Genomic DNA, 19,887 nt, shown 5'->3' on the forward strand with positions numbered 1-19,887 from the left:
TGGACAAAAGTACAGAGCTTTCTATCGTTAGTATGGTGAGAGCTTTGTGTGAAGATATTCACAGATTCATTAAGGGTGTGATAATTCACCCATGCTTGTTGACATGCTATTAGGAAAACAATATGAGAAAATCAAAATTAGTTCCAGGCATAGCAACAAACAAAGATAATCAGTAAGCGGGGTAAGGGGAGAGAAGGGTTCAGTGACTGGGGACTTTAGAGGGGCAGGATGAGAAGCAGTTCGTGGGGATGGAAGATTGGGAGAGAAGTGTTCGCCAAGTACCGCACAAGAATAATATTAAGCGAGCAACATGGGGCTATTGAAAATTTTCTTTACATTTGAAATACTTATATCTGTGACTGTAAAAAAAATGACTAGTTGAAATTTTAACTACCAAAAACAGAAAAACTTAAAGAATTAAAAAGAATCACATCAAAATCCTAACATGGATTAAAGTTTTGTTTTCATTAAGATCCTTTAAGATATTTCTCTATAGGTATAGCAATTTATGAAAGTGATTATACTTTAAATATTTTCCTTTAAATGGCAAAATTGGAGATCTTTATATTAGTAACTATAAATCAGATTTATCAATTTTACTGTATTTAATATTTTACTGTATGACAGTATTGATTGTCTAGAGCTATATATGGATATTTGAATTGTGTTCGTTTTCGTTATTGCTGAGAACACTAAAAATAATCTTGTATATACATCATTGTTAATTTGTTAAAATATATTCCAGTCACAGATTCTTAGAATGAAAGGGGGTCCCCAGAAATGAAAGGGGGTCCCCATTCTTGTTGTCTATACTCAGCACACTCAGGTAAGCCCTTGTGCTGCATGAACACATCATCGTTTTCTAGTATTTGAGAACTCTAGACTCAGTCGAGCTTATGGCCTCACAGTTTAACCAAAAGAAAAGTTCTAGCATTCATGTTTTGGTAATAAAGAAATCTAAAAAAACTGGTTAATTGCTAGGAAAAAAGTAATTTTGAGAATTTTTATAGGACGTGCCAAAAAACTATCTACAATAGTTTGTATTCATTAACCTGCCATTGATAAGATGGAGAAGTAGCATGGGTTGGTTTCCATTACCTTCATCGTTCTAGACCTTGAGATGCTACTGAAATGACTGGAAATGTATGGACACAGAGAAGTAGTTTAAACTATACATGAATATTTTCTGAAAGGAAATTTGGATCTACAGAAAGTAAGGAAGAATATCAGAAACTGTAAATACATAGTAAATATATAAGGTTCTCAAAAACCATGACTCTCTTTAAAATACTATTGGCTGATTAAACACAAATGATAACAATGTATTGCGAGGCTTATAACATATGTAAAATGCATGACAACAGCAGCATAAAAGCTGGGTGAAGAGAAACACTAGCCACCAAAATAACAAAACTAGGAATTACAGCCGATAAGCCCAAGGCGAGAAGATGCAATCATGAAAAATATACTCTATCGAAAAGAGAGGAATAAAGGGGGAAAGGAGGGAATGAAGAACAGAAAAGACAAATAACAAGAAGATAGATTTCAATCTAACCATGTCAGTAATCACATTAAATGTCAATGATGTAAACCAAGGATTCTCAATCTGAGCATTATTGACACTCCATACTGGATGATTTCTTTGTTTTAGGGGAAGTCTTGTGTATGTTGGTTGTTTAATAACATCCCTGACCTCTACCCCATAGATGCCAGTGACATACTCCCGTCCCCACTTGTGACCACCAGAAATGTCACCAGCCACTGCCAGATCCCCCAAGGGGACAAAATCTTCCTCTCCCTGCATTGAGAACCATTGGTATAAACACCCCCAATTAAAAGGTAAAGATGATCAAGATTGGATAAGAAAGCAAAATCAAATCATGTATTATCTACAAGAAACTCACTTTAAATGTAAAGACACAAATAAGTTAAAAGTAAAAGGATGCAAAATGTGTATACCATGGTACCAGCCAAAAGGAAGCTAGAGTGACTATACTAATATCAGACAAAATAGATCTCAGAGCAATAAATATTTCCAGGGATAAAGAAGTTCATTTCATAAAGATAAAGAGGTCAGTTAATCAAGAGCATAGCAACCTTCAATATGGGTACACCTTCACAGCTTCAAAATATATGACACAAAAAGTATTGAGAGGAAATACATTCACAGTTATAGTTGGAGATTTCGATACCCCTCCCTCTATACTCATAGTTGGAGATTTCGATACCCCTCCCTCTATACTCAATGAAAAAAGTAGGCAGAATATCAGCAAATAGATGACAAGTTTGGACGACAACACTATTAACCAAGTAGATCCCATTCCTCTTTATAGAACACTCCAATTAGCAATACACATTCTTCTGAAGTGTGCAAGGGACATTTCCCAAGATGGACCACAAATTGAATCTGTCCATAAAACTAGTCTCAACAAACTGAAAAGGACTCAAGTCATAGAATGTATGTTCTCTCACCACAATAAAATTAAATTAGAACTTACCCGAAAAACCTCTAGAAAATCCCCCAGTACTTTCAAACCAAATAACATAATTTTAACTAATCAGGTCAAACAAGGAATGGAAAGGGAAATATTTGAATGGAATGCAAACAAAAACAGTATATAAAAATCTGTGGGACTCCACCAAAGCAGTGCTTGGGTAAAGTTGAGAGCACTAAATGCCTGTATTTGGAAGAAGAAAGGTCTCAAGTCCATGACATCAGTTTCCACCTTAAGAAAATTTAAAAAGAAGAGCAAATTAAGCCAAAGTAATCAGAAGAAAGGAAATAATAAAAATTAAAGCAGAAATCAGTGAAATAGAAAACAGGAAATCAGTACAAAAAAAAATAAAAGGCTATTTTTAAAGGAGATCCATAAAATTGATAAGCCCAGCCAGACTTACAAGGAAAAAAAAAAAAAAGACAAATTACCAATATTAGGAATAAAATTGATGATGTAACTACAGATTCTATAGCCATTAAAAGAGTAGTAAGAGAATATTATGAATACATATATAGACAACTGATTTTTCTTTTTGAAAAAGGTACAAAGGCAATGGGAACGTTTTATGAAATGATTTATAATATGCCCTATAAAATTATTGCATAGATTCTTAAGGCAACATGAGAGAATTTGGTTGGAAAGAGACTTAGCTATTGATAGAGTAAAAGTTTCTTAAGTTAAATGTTGTAGAAACATAACCGTAGAATACTCTATGGCACTAAAAAGAAAGATGCGTATCTGTAACATAAAAATTTTAGAACTAGAGATAAATGGAAAGATAGGAAATGAGATTTTTACAGCATGCTATTTAAAGTAAGATATATTTATATGGAACACTGTATATTTTATAATCGATATGTGCATATTTAACAACATAGAAACTATATTAGACTGGCTGTCTTAGGGTAACGTAGCCCATGTCATGAGAATATTAAATAATGGTGGAGTCTCGAATAAGACAATAGTGATAAGTGGCTAGAAGCTGAAAATATGGTGGACTTAAATCTCTGTGCCTGATTTCCAGCCCTCTCACCACACTGCCAGCCATAAACAGGCTAATTTCTTTTCCTCAAATAGGTGTATGTATATGGAACACAAAATGAAGCAAACAGATTTATTTTCTGAAATCGAAAGGCAGTGGAGAGTAGGAAAAAATCTTATAGTAAATATAAAAGTGACTGCAACTTTATAGAAAAATATGCAGAGGTCCACAAAGACTGAAAGAATAAGGAAGAGATACTTTAATAGAATAATAGAGAAAGTTCAGAAGATGACTCATTTTATAGGTGAAGTAGCTTAGGGGTTGGAGAGGAGTTTGGGCCAGGTTATTAAGTTTTTAAAGAATAAGAAGGTGCAGGGTTACTTTGAATTTTTATGAACAGTTGCCGTAAAACCTTTGAATTTCTTCCTGGATTCCAGGACCACTTTCCAAAATGCCTACAGCTCACGTGCATTTGGTATTTTATTCTACTCTTTAGCTCTAATGATGTCCCAAACCAAAATCGTCATCATCTGTCCCAATTTTTAACTTTTCATCCCTTGACTTTCAGGAGCCTATTAATGAGCTGCCATTTCCATTGTGCACTGAAACCTAAAACAAGTTCTGTGACATCCCTAGATGACTGTGCCTTCTGGCAGTCTCTACTTCCTGTTAATGATGGGCATATCATCTCTCTCCATTGCTTTTCTCGATTGTCATTTTATGTCTAATTAGCCTATTATCTTAATCTAGAGAGAGAAAAATCCCTCTCCATAACTCTTTCTTGGGAAGGCTTTTCATGACACTGAACTAACCCCTTCATTCATTCTAATCACTGATAAATTACCTGACCAGTTCAGCTGCTCATTCTTCTGTCCCTTACTGTGACAATATACACGAAATATCCTAGGACTAGAACTATAACAAAAGGAGTAACGGAGAATGAGGGATGTGGGTAAAAAGATTTCTTTGGAGGCTCATGGGGGAGCTCTCTCCTGTCACCTCACGGGTCCAGGTTACTTGACTAGTTGAGGTGTGAGCTGTGATGGCTTCCACTTGCTTGTTGCTTATCAATCACCTGGACATGGAGGACTTGTCACCTCTCTCTCCACCATCCAGGGCTCCTTCCCTTGCTTCCATGAGGAGATCACTTCTGCCTTATAAGTCCAGTGTCCTAAGAAAAATAAGTGTCCTTGCCTATGCTGTGTTTATTACAGAATTTAGATAAATCTCATTATCACCTCGAAATCTCTCAGGAACCTCCAAGGCACTGTTGTTGTTGTTGTTGTTGGTGGTGGTGGTGGTGGTGGTGGTGTCGTTGTCGTCGTCTACATTTTAACAGTCCCCCAGCTGTTTCTTAGGCACACAATGGCCTGAGAAGTCATTTTTAAGGGAGGCGTGATGATTTGGAAGACAGCAGAGAACATAAAGCTGGAGTCATCACAAGCTGAAAATGCTCTTCACATCATGCAGCTCCAATGCTTCACTGAGGAATAATATTGAGTTGAAATTCAGTCAGGCATTTTCAGGGGCTTTGCAGATAACTCACAGAGAAGGAAAAATTCCACCATGGGTAGTTTTAAAGTAACAAGGAAAGATCTTCTTACCCAATGACACAAGGTAGTCACAGTTACTCAGCATCACATCCATGGACAGTTGTCTCTCATCAGGGCTCAGATGAGCCCACTGGTCCAGAGAAAAGACCACAGCCACATCTCTAAATTTCCCTGGCTCCTGAAATAACAATATACATTATACATGTACATACTTCCAGGTGGCCCTTAGTAGATTTCTTTCAAGTTGGGCATAATCAGGAGAGAGACCAAGTATAAGGATATGTTAGAATGAGTGGCCAAAAACTATAATGGAAAGTGGAAACTATAAGAAATATACTTTGTCCTTGTATAGTTTGGGCCTGCAAAATTAACCTATCCTCATAAAAAAGTAGCAGCTAAAGAAACATACATTTGGTGTTTGCGCTTGGCTGCGGAGTCACCGAGGTGAAGCTGCCATATGTGTGATGATGACTGAGGGCAGAATCCCACCCAGGTGAAACAATATCGGAACTCCTGCCTGGCCGCCTGGAGGGGACATCAATCTATCCCTGCCTTCAAACTTGAAATGAAACATCACTCTTCTTGAGTCTCAAGCCTGCCAGACTCCAGACTGGAATTTACACTGTTAACTTTCCTGGGTCTGCAGTTGATTACAGATCTTGAGACTTCCCAACCTCCACAGTCATGTGAGTCAATTCCTTATAATAAATTATATATACACACACGCATGAATGTATGTGTGTACCTGTAGTCTGTTGGTTCTGTTTCTGTGGAGTACCCCAATTAATACAATCACCGGTAACTGCTTGCTATATATACAGTGTGAATTGATAAAGACTGAGATTATATAGGCTGAGGCCTCAAGGAATACCTTCAGAAATAAATTTGAACTGTACCTTAAATAAAAGGACAATCATTTTTGGTTCCAGCTATAGTGGAGTAGTTACTTTCACTGTGAAAGAATTACGAAAGCTAGATAAATATACAAAACACTATTTTTATGCACTGGAAAGCTACCTCAGGATGTGATGCTACTTGAAAATAGGGTTTTGTTGTTTTTGTTGTTTTTTTTACAGCAGTAACTAAATTAAAAATGAGATTGTTAGTATGAGCCCTAATCCTATGTGATGTATAAAGGGGAAATTTGGACACAAAGAAAGACATGCACAGAGAGTCAATGTTGTGACGAGACGCAGAGACAGCACCGTGTGAAGATGAAGGCAGAGATGCTTCCACAAGCCAAGGAATGCCAAAGATTGCCAGCCAACACCAGAAGCTAGGACAGAAGCCTGGAACAGATACTCCCTTACAGCCCCAAAGAGCAGTATTTTTAGACTCTGTAAATCAGTATTTCAGGAAAAAAATCATAAGTAAGCAATTCACCTGCCATGTCACCTTTAGAAATGAAAGAGCCATTTTTCTCCTCCTCTTCCTTCTATTCTCAGGGGAAAGCAGACTTCTGAGACATCACACCTTAAAATATTGAGGGCATGGAAGTTGCCTCTGTCTTTAGTAACTGTTCAGAACTTATAGCCCAGTCTGAGGTTTATTTGTGACCCAAGTTATAGGTCCTAGATCAAGTTCATTTGACTCCCAGACCCAGGTTCAAGACCCACAGGTACACAAGCTCAAGAGAAGGAAGCAGGTACCTTGGAGATCATCCACTCTAACCTGAGTTCTTATAGGACAGAATAAAATAACCACTATCAAAATTAGGTCCTAGATAGTTGGGTCTGAAGCAGTTCCTGATTTTCCTGCTTATAGTGAGCAAAGCTAGGATAATATCACAGCATCCATGGGCCATGATATACTTACTGTGTGTAGAAGCTGTGAGCAAACTTTGAGAGGAGAAATGGTAAGCCAGGGCAAAGGCGTCTGGGAGAGGGATAGGTTCACTAGGGAAATAAACTTTCTTGTAGGGTGTTTAAAATTTGGTATTGGAATAAGAATTGACCAGCACTGGCAGACAAAATACATCGCAACTTCTCCCTAAATTACACGCCAACTCTATTTGCTGCTGCTGCTTTCCTGATTCTGGGCTGGCCTATACCATATATATTACCATGCCCAATTGATATTATTTCCCCTAAATTCTGGCCAAGATGAAGAAAAGTTTTTCCTCTTAGCTAGAGAAGAACTGAAAGGTAGTGCTAGAGTGACCTTTGCAAGTTACCTGTTATTCCTTGCTTAAAATAGCAATAAAATTAGGGTCGAATGAGTAAGTGACTTGTCTTGGATAAAATATTTTTAATGAAAGAATTAAGACTAGAAATTGAAAGAATCTTCTTTGCCAGTGTTTTTAGAAGAAATGGGTGAATTTCTAGAAAAACATCAGTTGCCAAAACTGACGACAGAAGAAATGTAAAATCTACATAATTCTTTAGCTGTTCAAAAGTGTTTTTAAAATTGAATTCTTAATTTAAAATTTAGGGGCCCAGATAGCATCACTGGTTAATTTTACCAAATACATAAGGAAGATGTACCTCAGTCTTACAGAAATTGTTCTAGTGTTGGTGGTGTAGTGGTGAGCATAGCTGCCTTCCAGAAATTGTTCTAGAGAATAGAAAAGGAATATTTTCCCACCTCATTTTATTGGCCAGCATAACCTTGAATATAAAAACCAAAGAAGGATATTATAAGAATGAAACATTAAAAGTCAATTTCATTCATGAATAAGAGCTTTAAACAAAACATTAGCAAATGAAATTGGGCACTATGTTTTCTAATTTTTTTTTTGAGATAACAGCACTGTAAGTTTTAAGTGTACATCATGATTTGACTTTCATATACCATTGTGAAATGATTGGTGCAATAAGTTTAGTTAACATTCATCATCTCATGTAGATATAAGACACACAATATTTTTAAAAGGTAAGGTCATGACCAAGTTGGATTCCATTCAGGAATGCGTATTTGTTTAACTCTTTTGAAAAGTAACCAGTGAAATGAACATAAAGGTCATATCAATAGTATAGAAAATACATTTGTTAAAATTCAAAATTTACTCATAATTTTTAAAATTCATGATTTAAAAAAATCCATAGTAAATTGTCAACAAAAGGAAATTTCTTAAATATTATTGATAATGAGTATCTATAAGAAACCTACAACAAGTATAATAGTGTCTCGTATTGGGTGCAAATTCCAAAATACTTCAAGTCTTCCAGTTTCCAAAAAATTTAAGGAGCCACATATAAGCAGTAAGGAGCACTAATTGTGAATTGCGTTTATGTTGTCGAGATTTGGCTATATCACTTCAGCAGATAAACTAAAATTTACCCATTTAATAAGCCCAGAACTGTTGGTGTTCTTGAGTAAGCACACTGTTATTAATGCTTTAGAGTATTTTGAATGATTTTGTAACTTTGGTAGTCATTTTAACATTCACTGTTATTAAAATTTTAAATATTTTAATTACTGCACCAGTCTCATCCAAATATTCATTAAATGGTTGCACTCTTAGGGGGCTTAAAAATTCATGAAGACCGATTATTTCAAAGTGGAAATTAGATATTATGATATACTACAAAGACACTTAAACACCGTAACGCACTGTGCAGTTAATTTAATGGAGAACACTCAATACAACATCAGAGCTGACGCTGAGAAAATAAAAGAGGCAGCATTAGAGCAGATATGTTCCACAACAGACATAAATTATGCTCCCTGAGAATGCATCTTTCCTGCTCTACGTCTGTTCCTATGGGGATAGTTGTACTGAATGATGCAGGATTTGAACTCGTCCAGGTCTTTATGAACAAAATCTTTGCACAGACTGCACTATTGTTATGTATGAAAGTAAAGTAATTTTTTTTTTTTGGTTCCTACATGCCAATTAATATATCTCTGCATTCTGACCCTCAGTGGTTACCTAGTACCCCAACTATGAATTTCTACAAGTGATTTTCTTTTTCTTCTTTTTTTACATTTAGATTTTGACAATGTGTTGCTCTTGATATAAACTGTGAAAAATGCACTTATCCATTTAACCCTGGACAACGATTTCCTTAGGTCATATTTCTAATAATAGCATCGCTACACTAAGGTGCATGCTCCTTTTACATCTTGGTACAGTGCTGCGTCCAAATTGTTTTATAAATTATATTCCAAATAGAAATTTATGAGAATGAGCATTTCCCCAAACTTATACCCACCCTGGATATAATTTTTCTTTCTAATCTTTTCCAATGGTAAAGTCCAAAAAACATTTGCATGTTTTATTTGTGGTTTATGAGCTGCTTTCACATATTTATTCCTCATTTGCATTTTTTCTTTTACTACTTTCCCTCTCATATTCATAGATCATTTTTATGGTAGTGTGATCTTCTTATAAATGTGTAAGAGATAATTAAATGAAGTCAATAAACCATTTCTTTCATATACTTAACAAATATATTTTCCAAGTGTTTTTTACTCGAATTTTTTTTTTCCTGAAAGTAAGGGCGTAAATTTTTCTGGACTAAAATCTGGCAGTCATTTCTTTCATGGTTTGACAGCTTGCCATCCCTACCCAGAGATTAAAGAGAAAATTATTTTATGTTTTCTCTAGGTACTTGGTGGTTCACTGTTAAAAATGTTAAATCAAGAGTCTGCATGAAGTTGATGTGTGGGAACCAAAGACGTAACCTTCCCCTCTCTCTCCATCACGTCTAGTTTCCTAACATGATTTCCCGACTATCTCATTTCTCCCTTCCCCTAACTGGGAAATTCCGAACCCTTCATCATACTGTGAATTCTTATGAACTCTTGGGTTTGCACCTGTTCTAACGAGCCAGAGGCAACCTTTTTGAATATTATGTTAATATTATACATATTTATGTGTTATAGAAAATACTCTGATTTTTTTTTTTTAAGTCCTGGCTGTTATCCTTGGGTTTTTTCTTCTTTCAGATGAAATTTACATGTGTTATGTTAAGTAAAATGAAACAAAAGAAAAAAAAAACACATCACTCAACTTATTGAAATTTTGATTGGAATTTTGTTAAAGAATGTTGAATCTTCCCATCTAGGAAAATAGTTCATTTCTCCATTCATATCTATAATGTCACACAGTAGAGTGTAATCGTTTCTTTGGTGTAAATTTTGCCCAATTCTTGTTAACCTAGTCCTAGATGCTAAATGCTACCGTGAATGGAACTTGTTTCCTATTACCATCATTGGCATAAGAGAAACAATTGATATAAAAGTATGTTGATCTGCACATTATCTTAATCATAGGGTCAAAGTTAATATTACCAAAAATGACATGGTGCATATGAAACTGATCAGGCATGATTTACTGAGAACATTAAATCTCTTTTATTATGCCAAGGAATGTGTAACCCGAATCTCATTGTGAGGAAACAATCAGACCAACACGAATGAGGTAACATTCTTTATAACAGCTAGCTTGTCCTAGTCAAAAGTACCAGTGTCATAAAAGACAGAGAAAGGCTGAGGAAATAGATGAACGGAGTCTAAGTGATATGACAACTGGATGTAATGGATGACTGAATTGGATCCTGGATGAGAAAAAAATGTCATAAAGGATATTATTGTGAAATGGGTGAAATCGAATATGGTGTACATATTCGATAATATATCAGTGTTCGGTTTCTTGAATTTGATAATTGTGTGGTATAGTTAGAGAGAAAGTGGAGAGATTGAGAGAATGCAAAAGTAGCAAAATATTAACAATTGGTGTATCTAAGTAAACAATTTACAGGTATTCATTCCTGCAACTTTTTGGTAAGTTTGAAAGATTTTCAAAATGAAACAAAAAAGGGTGAGAAAATTATTAACCAAAGGTCAAAATAACATATTGAACTTTTAGGGTCCTATTTTAATAAAAGTATCACCTAACATGGTCATTTCTGGGAGAGAAAATTATTAGTACTTGCCTTTGATTAAGTCTTGCATTGATTTATGTGTATTTGCCATTTTATCTACAGTTTTAGTTTATTACTTTTGAAATCCAGTTTTGGGTGGAGATATTGTTTGCATTCCTGGGGGAAAACTTGCTGGTGATGGGTATTAACTTCTTACTGTATTGCTGGGTTTATTTTCTAATAGTTTAGTTAAATTTTTCTGTTTTCATATGTGCAATTGACATACATATGTCCTTTTCAAGGTAGCTTTGAGTCTAAAGAAACACTGTTTGTAGGTGGAGTTATGAAGGAACCAGGGCTCCAAAGTAGAAATGATTGTGGACAACAAATCACCCAAATCACCAAATAAGGCAGGAACTCTTGGCTGCCCCTAAGAAAGGAGGCGCGGAGACTTATGGGAAACAGAGTCCTGAATTTGATGGATTACAGGAAAGAGAGCCCAGGAAAGTGGTCCTCGCAGCTCCTTCTGCGCATGTGCAGTTCTTCCTCGTTGTTCTCCCGCTCCCTTGTCTCTAGCTTCGCGCAGCAGATAACCCTGGAACCTCCCGGTGTACGCGTCGTTCAATGACCAGGTCCTGCATGAAAGATGTGCCCAACAGGTGAGAACGTAGTTTGGAGGGTTGCTTTGCCAGGCCCTAAGTAGGTTTGTGCCCACACCTGATGGAAGCAAAAACTTGCGTGAATCTCATGTAGGCTGAGAGACCCTATATAGCACTTGTTCCCAAGTCTGCTCTACATTTGCCCCTAGAGAAAGCCAAGTGACGGGGTAGCTTGGCTGCGGACCTCCAGGTTCCACAGAGGAGAGAGGCCGGGGTTTCTCGGTCAGAACAAAGTGTGCTGAGAAAAGACATCCAAATGTTAAAGGACTGTTTCCAGAAGCTCCTCGAATTTGCATGTGTCCTGGCCAACGATCCATTAGCGAGATGAGAATTAATTCTAAGAACATTTATTATATGCCTGCAGGTTAAGGGCAGGTGGTGGGTCTGCAGTAGAGGAGGCCAATTTAAGAATCTGAGTTTGAACTAAAACTAGTTCAAATTCTAGCCCTGCCACTGAGTCTCCATGAGCAAAATGATGAGCCTGAGACTTAGTTTCTCTCTCTGTAAAACCTGTCTCAAGTTTGTTCTGAGGATTAAGATAGCACCTGTAAAGCACTCAGCACAGGTCCTGACATTCACTAAGCACCCAAGAAATATTAATTGCCTTTCTCACTGTTCTTTTCGTTAACTGTATTATTTGTTCTCAAAGATGTTCTGCAATATTGGTATCAACAATCCCATTTTAACCAGGTGGTAAACCAAGACTGGGGTGAAGTCTCATATTGAAGGACCTGGGCGCAAACACCAGACAGTTTTTTTTCGAAGCCCCACGCAGGGTTTGGTCCAGCCGCACATCCTTCACCGCACTTAGCAGAGTCACAGGAAGAACCTGGAGTGTGTGACTGAGTCTATCTACTCCAAAGGGTCTTGGAGATTTCTTGGTATCTGTTCAGAACCCTTGGATTACTGCATAATTGAAGCTTCTAGACTCTCTTCATTGTCCATCTGTCCTCTGCCCCCAGCAGTTTACAGAATCCCAAACCAGATTTCCTGGCAGTGCTTCTCAAGCATGCATCAGAATCACATGGAGGGCTTGTTAAAAACCCTACAGCTGACTGGGCCCCTCCCCCAGAGCTTCTGGCTGGGTGGGTTTGGGGAGGGAGCCAAGAATTTGCATTGCTATCAAGTTCCCAGGTGATGCAGATGTTGCTGGTCATGCCCATCACCACATCTGGAATTTAGGGATATGCTCCCCACTCCTCATTCCTGCCTTATGGGAGTACAGGAAGGGGTTTCAGGCATTATATAATCCTGCCACATTTTAAAAGCGAACAATATCGGACCTGCGAGAGTAATCACCATTGGGTTAAGTACAGGTTTCTGGAGCCAGGTTGCCAGGATTCAAAGCCCAGCTTTACCGTGTTGCTGTAGCTTCTGCTCATTTCCTCATCTATAAAATGAGACCAATAATAGTACCTATATCTTGCTTTATTTTAAGAAGTAAATGAGGTAATTTATGTGAAGTACTTAGAACAATGACTATATATAAGCATTGTCCGTATCATTAATATTATTGTGCCCGGGTTATTACATGTAGGGTTACGTTGTTCATTAACGACAGAACCAGAAGGAGCAGCAAGGCCCCCTGCCTCCCAAGCCACTGTTCTGGCCATGTCGAGTCAAGTCGAAACAAGTTTTTTAAATAAAAAGTCCTGGGAGAGACTGCAACCAAAGAAGAACAAATCCCGCCTTAAAAAAAAAAAAAAAAAAAAAAAAAAAAAGAATAGATTTCCTTAAAGCCCACCTATCCCTGTTGTCAGAAGTGCCTATGTAATTTTAACCTCAAAGAGTTAAAAATACGAGTAGAAAAGTAAATGAGCAGATCTCTAACAGGTTTTTGTCGTCATGTGATTTTTACACTTCCTTAATGGAAGTATTCGAAACATACAAAAGCAGAGAAAATAGTATAATGACTCCTTGATGTTTGTCACAGCTTCGGCAGGGTTCAACATATGGACCGTTTTATTTCATCAATATGCCCCCAACACACACACACACACACACACACGCCTCACTTCCACCTTCCTCTACTGGACTTTTAAAAGTAAATTTGAGAATAAAATTTACTTTATATTCAAAAAAATTCGGAATATAACATGTTTCATAATGAATCGAAGGTGCGACACGTCCTTGCTACGCTGATTCGTTAAACCAAGTCTTCCTTAGTTGGACTTTGTCTTGTTTTATATTTGTCCATTAAATCAAAGGAAGCTGGCTATACATTACAAAGTCAGTAAGAAAAAAATCTTTGCTCTCAGCGCCCCAGGGTTATAGCAGGGTTAGAGGTCCCTCGGCATCCCTGCCCCTCCCAAAGGAGCATCCTCTGGCTGTGGCTGTAGGTCAGCTATTGTGTGTGGATTTCTAGGCAGGTGCTATGAGGACCTTCAGGGCAGAGCACAGTCCTTGTCATGTCTTTGCTCCTTTCCTTTCTCCAGCTGTGCTGCCTTCGCAGTTCTCTAAACGTTTCCGGGAGCAGGAGAAAACGAACACATCCCAGGTGAGTTGTCTACCTATTACCAGTTGAGGTGTTTTGTTTGTTTGTTTGTTTTTTGTTTTGTTTTGGTGAAGCATTCTTTGGCATTTTTAGTAACCATGCTTTCTTGTCAATTGTTTTTCTTCATTTTTTTCATTTCCTAATTCTTTCCTATATTTTACTTTTTTTTTCCTTGAATGGTTACAAAGGTCTGTGTTTTCCTTTTATTCTATTATTGATTACCTGCGATGTAAATATTTTACATCAGCATCAGAAATTGTTTTTATAGTATCATCTAAATAAGACATACTCCTCCCTCATCTCGGGTTCTGTGGAAATCATCTAATGCTTTTGTTTTTCATTTTATCTTTATATCATAAATATTTTGGGGGGACTTTTTTGTTAGCAACTCCATCACACCTTCTAGCCACTTAGACAATAGTTATTTAAATTTCAGTATGCATTTTCTGGTTATTTTTGCTGTCTCAAGTTTGAAGATAAAGTGAGAAAATAATAATAGTTGATCAGCTATAATAATACCTACAATTTCCAGCTGCTTATTATGTTCCATTCACTGTTCCATCCTTTACCTAGATGTAATGATTCCTATATACTTGTCACAGCTTCAGCAGTTTTCAGCATGTGGACTTTTTAATTGCATCTCTACCTCCCCTTGCCCCTAATGGGAGAGCTCGACTCTGAGTCCACTGCAAGTTTTCCACTCATTGTTGGTAGTAAGTTACCATCTGCTGTGTTCCAACCTGCCCGAGAACTTGGAATGGGAAATCTTCTAGGCACAGGGTTGCTAGACAAGACACGGGGCATATAAAGCCAAGTATATCTTGCATGGGACATACTTAACACTAAAAACTTATTCATTGTTTATCTGAAGTTCAGACTTAACTGGATTCCCTGTATTTTTATTTCCTAAATCTGGCAACCCTACTTAGGTAGAAAGAGCGTTTGAGGTGCCCTGTGCCGACGGCTAGGACTGGCATTCCTAGCTCGTTCAGGGGGCCAGACCTTCTCTGTCTTCCGTGGCTGCTTGTTTTGCCCCATTCCACGTGGCCTGTCATCAGACTGGCATGGCCTGCTATAGCTTCACCATCAATCACAGTAGCAGCTCTTTTTCCAAAGTTTCAGGAATTCTCAGGCATGGTTCCCACAATATGTAGCTTTGTCAAAAAATGTAAAACATTTGCCTATCTACCCTCTATAAATAACTTAAAAAACGTTTCCCGTTGAGTTAGCCCCGTGCACTCTTCTCTTTAAGAGCCTGTAAGTCACCCACTCAGCCCTCTCTGGTTTCATCAGGAACCAGTTCTTCAGCTCTCTTCTGTCTGTCTGTCCACCACAACTTCCACATGTCGTGTCTTCTTTCTCAGATCCTGCTGAGTTAATAGAGGCCTGTGTTATACACCTTCGGAATCTAGTTATCTGAAGATGCCTTTATTCTGCCCTGTGCCGTGAATGATTGACTGGTTATGGAATTTTGGGTTGAGATCCTTCTCCTTCACAGTGTTATGAGAAGAGATCATCTCCATTATCTCCTGGCATTTGGAGGGACTGGGGAGAAGTCATATGGCAGTTTGATTCTCATTTTTCGGTAGGTAACCTGTTTTATTTTTTAGTTCTTGCAAGTTTTTCTTTAGCCTCAGGTTTCAGACATTTCGCCAGGCAGTGTCTGGTTATTTGCTCTTTCTTTAGACTGTCTGCTTGGAAATCGAATGGGTTCTATTAAGATGAAGACTCATGTGCTCTGAGATGTTTTCAGTTATTTCTGCGATATATTTCCTTCCCTCCAGCCTCTTTGTTCTTGTCACCCAGAAATCCCGTTAAGCTGTCAGTGCCTCTCCCGATCAGCCATCTGTGTCTCTTTGCTTTTCTTTCATCATTTCTATTTTTCTGTGTTTTTGTACTATGTGTCGAGAGATTTGCTCATTTTTGTCATCCATGTCATTTTGTTTTCGAGCCTTCTCTTGAGGATCTTGGTTTTTTGTTTTCATAAGTCAGCAACAAAATATTTAATTTCTATGGACTTTTTCTTTTTTAAAAGAAAACTTTTCTCATTTTATGAAAGTCAGACTCTTACATCGATTTGGCGACACCAAAAGGAATTTTTAAAAGCTATTCTCTTCAATATTTGAATTAGACTTGTTTTTCATAGCCTTCAGTCTCTTTTTGGTACTTACCTTTTAGGCTATTGCTTTTTATCGACACCGCGTTTAACAGTCTTCAAGTGTGTTCTTCTTGGGGCTTTTCAGATGGTTGTTTTCTTCCTACATCTGGGCCCTTTTTGTTTTTTGTTTTTGGGTGAATAGACATAAAAATCTCATTAAATCAATTTAGGTAGCTGATGTGCGTTCACTTGGCAGCACTGAGTTCTCTTTCCTTGGCAAGATTTTCCCTTAAATGAAGGAAGTGACTTGGGGCCTTTTATGTGCATTATTGGGAGATGTGTACAGACAGGCTTCTCTTTAGCCTCTACAGAGTGGAGCGAAGCAAGGGGACTCCCTTGCCTGCCAAAGAGACAGTGCCTTACCTGGTGGCAGAACATGTTAGTCTGTTTCCCCAGAGCAGCCTTAAAAGCAAAGCCCTGACCATATCAGGATACTAAGTACAGTACTCTGCTTCTCTCTTGGGTTGCCAAGTTCACACAGACCCCTAGAGGCAGTTCCCTGTTTTTAAATAATGACCATTCTCCTGCGCATTGACTCTCTACCAACCCCTGTGGGGATGAGGAACCTCCCAGGGCGTATGGCAGGACTTCTCTTCCTCAGGCTTTGTCTTCTGCAGCCCAGAGCCCACCTCAGCTTCCCGTTGCAGCCGCTTCTGAGCTGGGAGGTCTCCCCAGGCTCTGAACGGAACCTGACACGTGGGCACATTCTGTGTTTGTATCAAGGGGTGAACACGTGCTTCTGCTTTCTCCCTCCTACTCTCTTTCTTCCAGAAGTGAATCAGAATGCCTCACTTGCTGATGGTCTCTTTCCCAGTACTCCTCTGCTGCTGTTTGGGAGGCAGAGGAGATAAATGTGTGTGCCTAGCCTACTGTGTTAAGTTAGAAGTGTCTCTTAGTCTTGAAATTGTCACCACGAGTGACTTTTGAGATTCTTTCATTTGTTTGACAGCTGCTTATTGAGCACCACTGTGGACCAAGACTGTTGTAGATGCTGCAGACACAGCTGATAACTTCCGGTTCTTTTTCGGGTACCAGGGCCTGCTCTTCTGCTGCCGTCCCTCCCTTGGGCTCTGTCCTTGGTCTCCATGTTCTTTGTGAGCAAGTTCCCTACTCTGATGGCTTTAGCTACCACTGAGATACTCCCCGTTTCCAAAAATGTGTCCTAATCCTAGAGCTCTCCCCTGAGTTTCAGGACATGATATCAAACTGTCACCTGAACATGTCCAAGATTTAGCCCTCTCTTCCTCCGCCCAACCTATTCCTCCTCCCACTTTGTGAGTCTTACTATATGGTACTAGTATTGACCCAGCAGCTCTTAAAGATAACCTGACAGTAATACTTCATTTTCCACTCATTCCATAACTCAGAATGAGAGCACTCACACAGGAGAGGATCTGTGACTGTAGTAAGTGTGGGAAATCCTTCTTTGAATAGTCATGCCTTATTCAACATTGGAAAAATCACACAACAAAAAAACCCCAGTGAGTGTAATGGTAGTGAGAAAGCCATAAAGAAGTCACACTTTACTCAAAATCAGAGACTTATTACAAGAGAGAAAAACTTTGCAGGTGGTAAATGTGAAAAATATTCCTGTGAGAAGTTGAAACTCACTTAAAATCAGAGAGTTCACAAAGGAAAGAAAACCTATACCTGTAATAAATGTGGGGAAAGCTTCCATTTAAAAATAAATAAATAAACCAGACCTCACTCAACATCAGAGTACACATACGGAAAAAAAAAAAAAAACATATGAATGTAAAGACTGTGGAAAGCCCTTCTTTGTGAAGTCCAACCTCACTGAACATCAGAGAGCTCAAACAGGAGAAAAACCGTATGAATATAACAAATGTGAGAAATCCTTCTGCCAGAAGTCAGTCCTCATGGTGCATCACAGAACTCATACGGGAGAAAAGCCATAGAAATGTAATGAATATGGGAAAACCTTCTATGTGAAATCAAATCTTACTCAATATCAAAGGATCAACACAAAAGAGAAACCCTATAAATGTAATGAATGCTGGAGATCTGTCTTCTGAAATCCAACCTTGTTGCACATAAGAGAACTCATACAGGAGAGAAACCCTACAAACGTCCAGATGTGGGAAAACTTCCTCTGAAAAGTCAGCACTCACAAAACATCAAAGAAAAACACACAAGAAGAAATTTTTCATCAACATGCTCCATGTGCAGAAGCCTGTATCTACAAGTCACACTCACTGAACATCAAATTTGCAGGGTAGAAACGTGAAGATGTCAACACATGTAAGAAAGTCTTTATCAATAGGTTATAGCTAATTGGAATTAGAGGATTAATATAGGGGCGAAAACCTATGAATGCTTTGAATACATGAAAGCTTTCGATAAGTATTTAAAGGTATTGAGGGAAAATGTGTAAATGGAGTAAAATAATCTTGTAAAAATATCCTTTAACTAGCATTCATATTTCAGATGTGACACCAAACCTATTATGGAAAAGATAACAGAAAATATTCTGTTCTTAATATAATGAAATGTAGAGCGTTTGTAAAGCATAAATAATTTAAATCATTGAAATAACAGCATTAAATATATATGTAAAAACTTTCTGAGATTGGGCTATATATCGGTATATAGTACATGAATGTGCTATATAATATGAATTACGTGTATATTAGATTTCCATATGAGAATCCATCACTATCCCTGAACTTCAACAATACATTTTAAGTGAAAATTGAGCAGTCACGTAACCTGTGGCCCAAGAATTCCACTTCTAGATACATGCCCTAAAATAATAGTTCTCAATTGGATGTCCTAACAGGTGTTTGGAAACATTGAGATGGTTTGGTTGTCACTATGACTGAGAGTGTCTATGGGCATTTAGTAGGTAGGAGAGCTAAGGATACTAAGTACCTTCCATGTGTCAGTGAAAGAACAGGATGAAGAGGCTCATCCAGAATGCCAGCAGCTCCATCGCAGAAAAACACTGCCCTAGAGAAAACTGCGCATCTGCAACCACACATATTACAAAAATGTTTATTGTAACGTTGCAATCATTTTTGTAATTTTTAAAAAACAGAAAGCAACAAGTGTCCATTAATGTTAGATGAGATAAATGTTGATATGGTCATACACTAGAAGTAACATACACCGATGAAAATAAATTAACCTCAGTTAAACACATCAAGATTATTGTATCTTAAAACAATAATGTTGAATTTAAACAATACAGATATGTTATTGCGTTTATATAAAGTTCAAAGACAATTTAGCAGTACATTGTTTAGGGGTACATAGCTCAGGAGTAAAACTACAAAAGAAAATGAATGGATGATTAACATAAAATCTAGGGTAGCAATTATATCTGTGGAAGAAGGGGCTTACATTTAGGGAGAGACAGTAAGCTTCATGTTTCTTAAATGGGTCATGAGTATCTAGGTATTTCTTTTATTTTTTTTTGCTTTATCTACACATATTTCTGGTTACAAACTTTAATTTTCAAGAAATAGGCTTGAAATAATTGTATTGGAATGTTAGCAAAAGTCATGTTTTGGTGTAAAGATCATAGTTAAAGTTTTTTTCTTTACTTTTTGTATCCAAAATCTCTGTAATGACATTTTAAAATATCTGCACCACTTGTCATTTGGGCCTAGCCTTCTTAATTCAATTGATTGTATTTTTTTCCTTTATTCTCTAGTGAAATTCCTCCTACATTTTTAGAAATAATATGAAGCTTAACCAAAATAGAAAAAGTAAA

At 37.6% G+C, this 19,887-nt stretch overlaps 1 long non-coding RNA gene across 21 annotated transcripts in view; it reads left to right on the forward strand.

Annotated features, from left to right (window-relative positions):
* LOC107498287 overlaps positions 1 to 19,887 on the forward strand; it is a 36,516-nt gene that overhangs the window by 9,082 nt on the left and 7,547 nt on the right. For 7 of the 21 annotated variants that reach the window (XR_004953579.1, XR_004953584.1, XR_004953589.1 and 4 more), the window contains exon 6: positions 11,417 to 18,241. This is a non-coding gene — a long non-coding RNA (uncharacterized LOC107498287). Of the gene's footprint in view, positions 1 to 11,416; positions 18,242 to 19,887 lie in introns of those variants that run through there. The other 14 variants (XR_004953575.1, XR_004953573.1, XR_004953574.1 and 11 more) reach the window with 11 other exon arrangements.

This window comes from Rousettus aegyptiacus, unplaced genomic scaffold (genome assembly GCF_014176215.1).
Source record: "Rousettus aegyptiacus isolate mRouAeg1 unplaced genomic scaffold, mRouAeg1.p scaffold_m13_p_12, whole genome shotgun sequence".
In the NCBI taxonomy this organism is placed as follows: domain Eukaryota; kingdom Metazoa; phylum Chordata; class Mammalia; order Chiroptera; family Pteropodidae; genus Rousettus; species Rousettus aegyptiacus.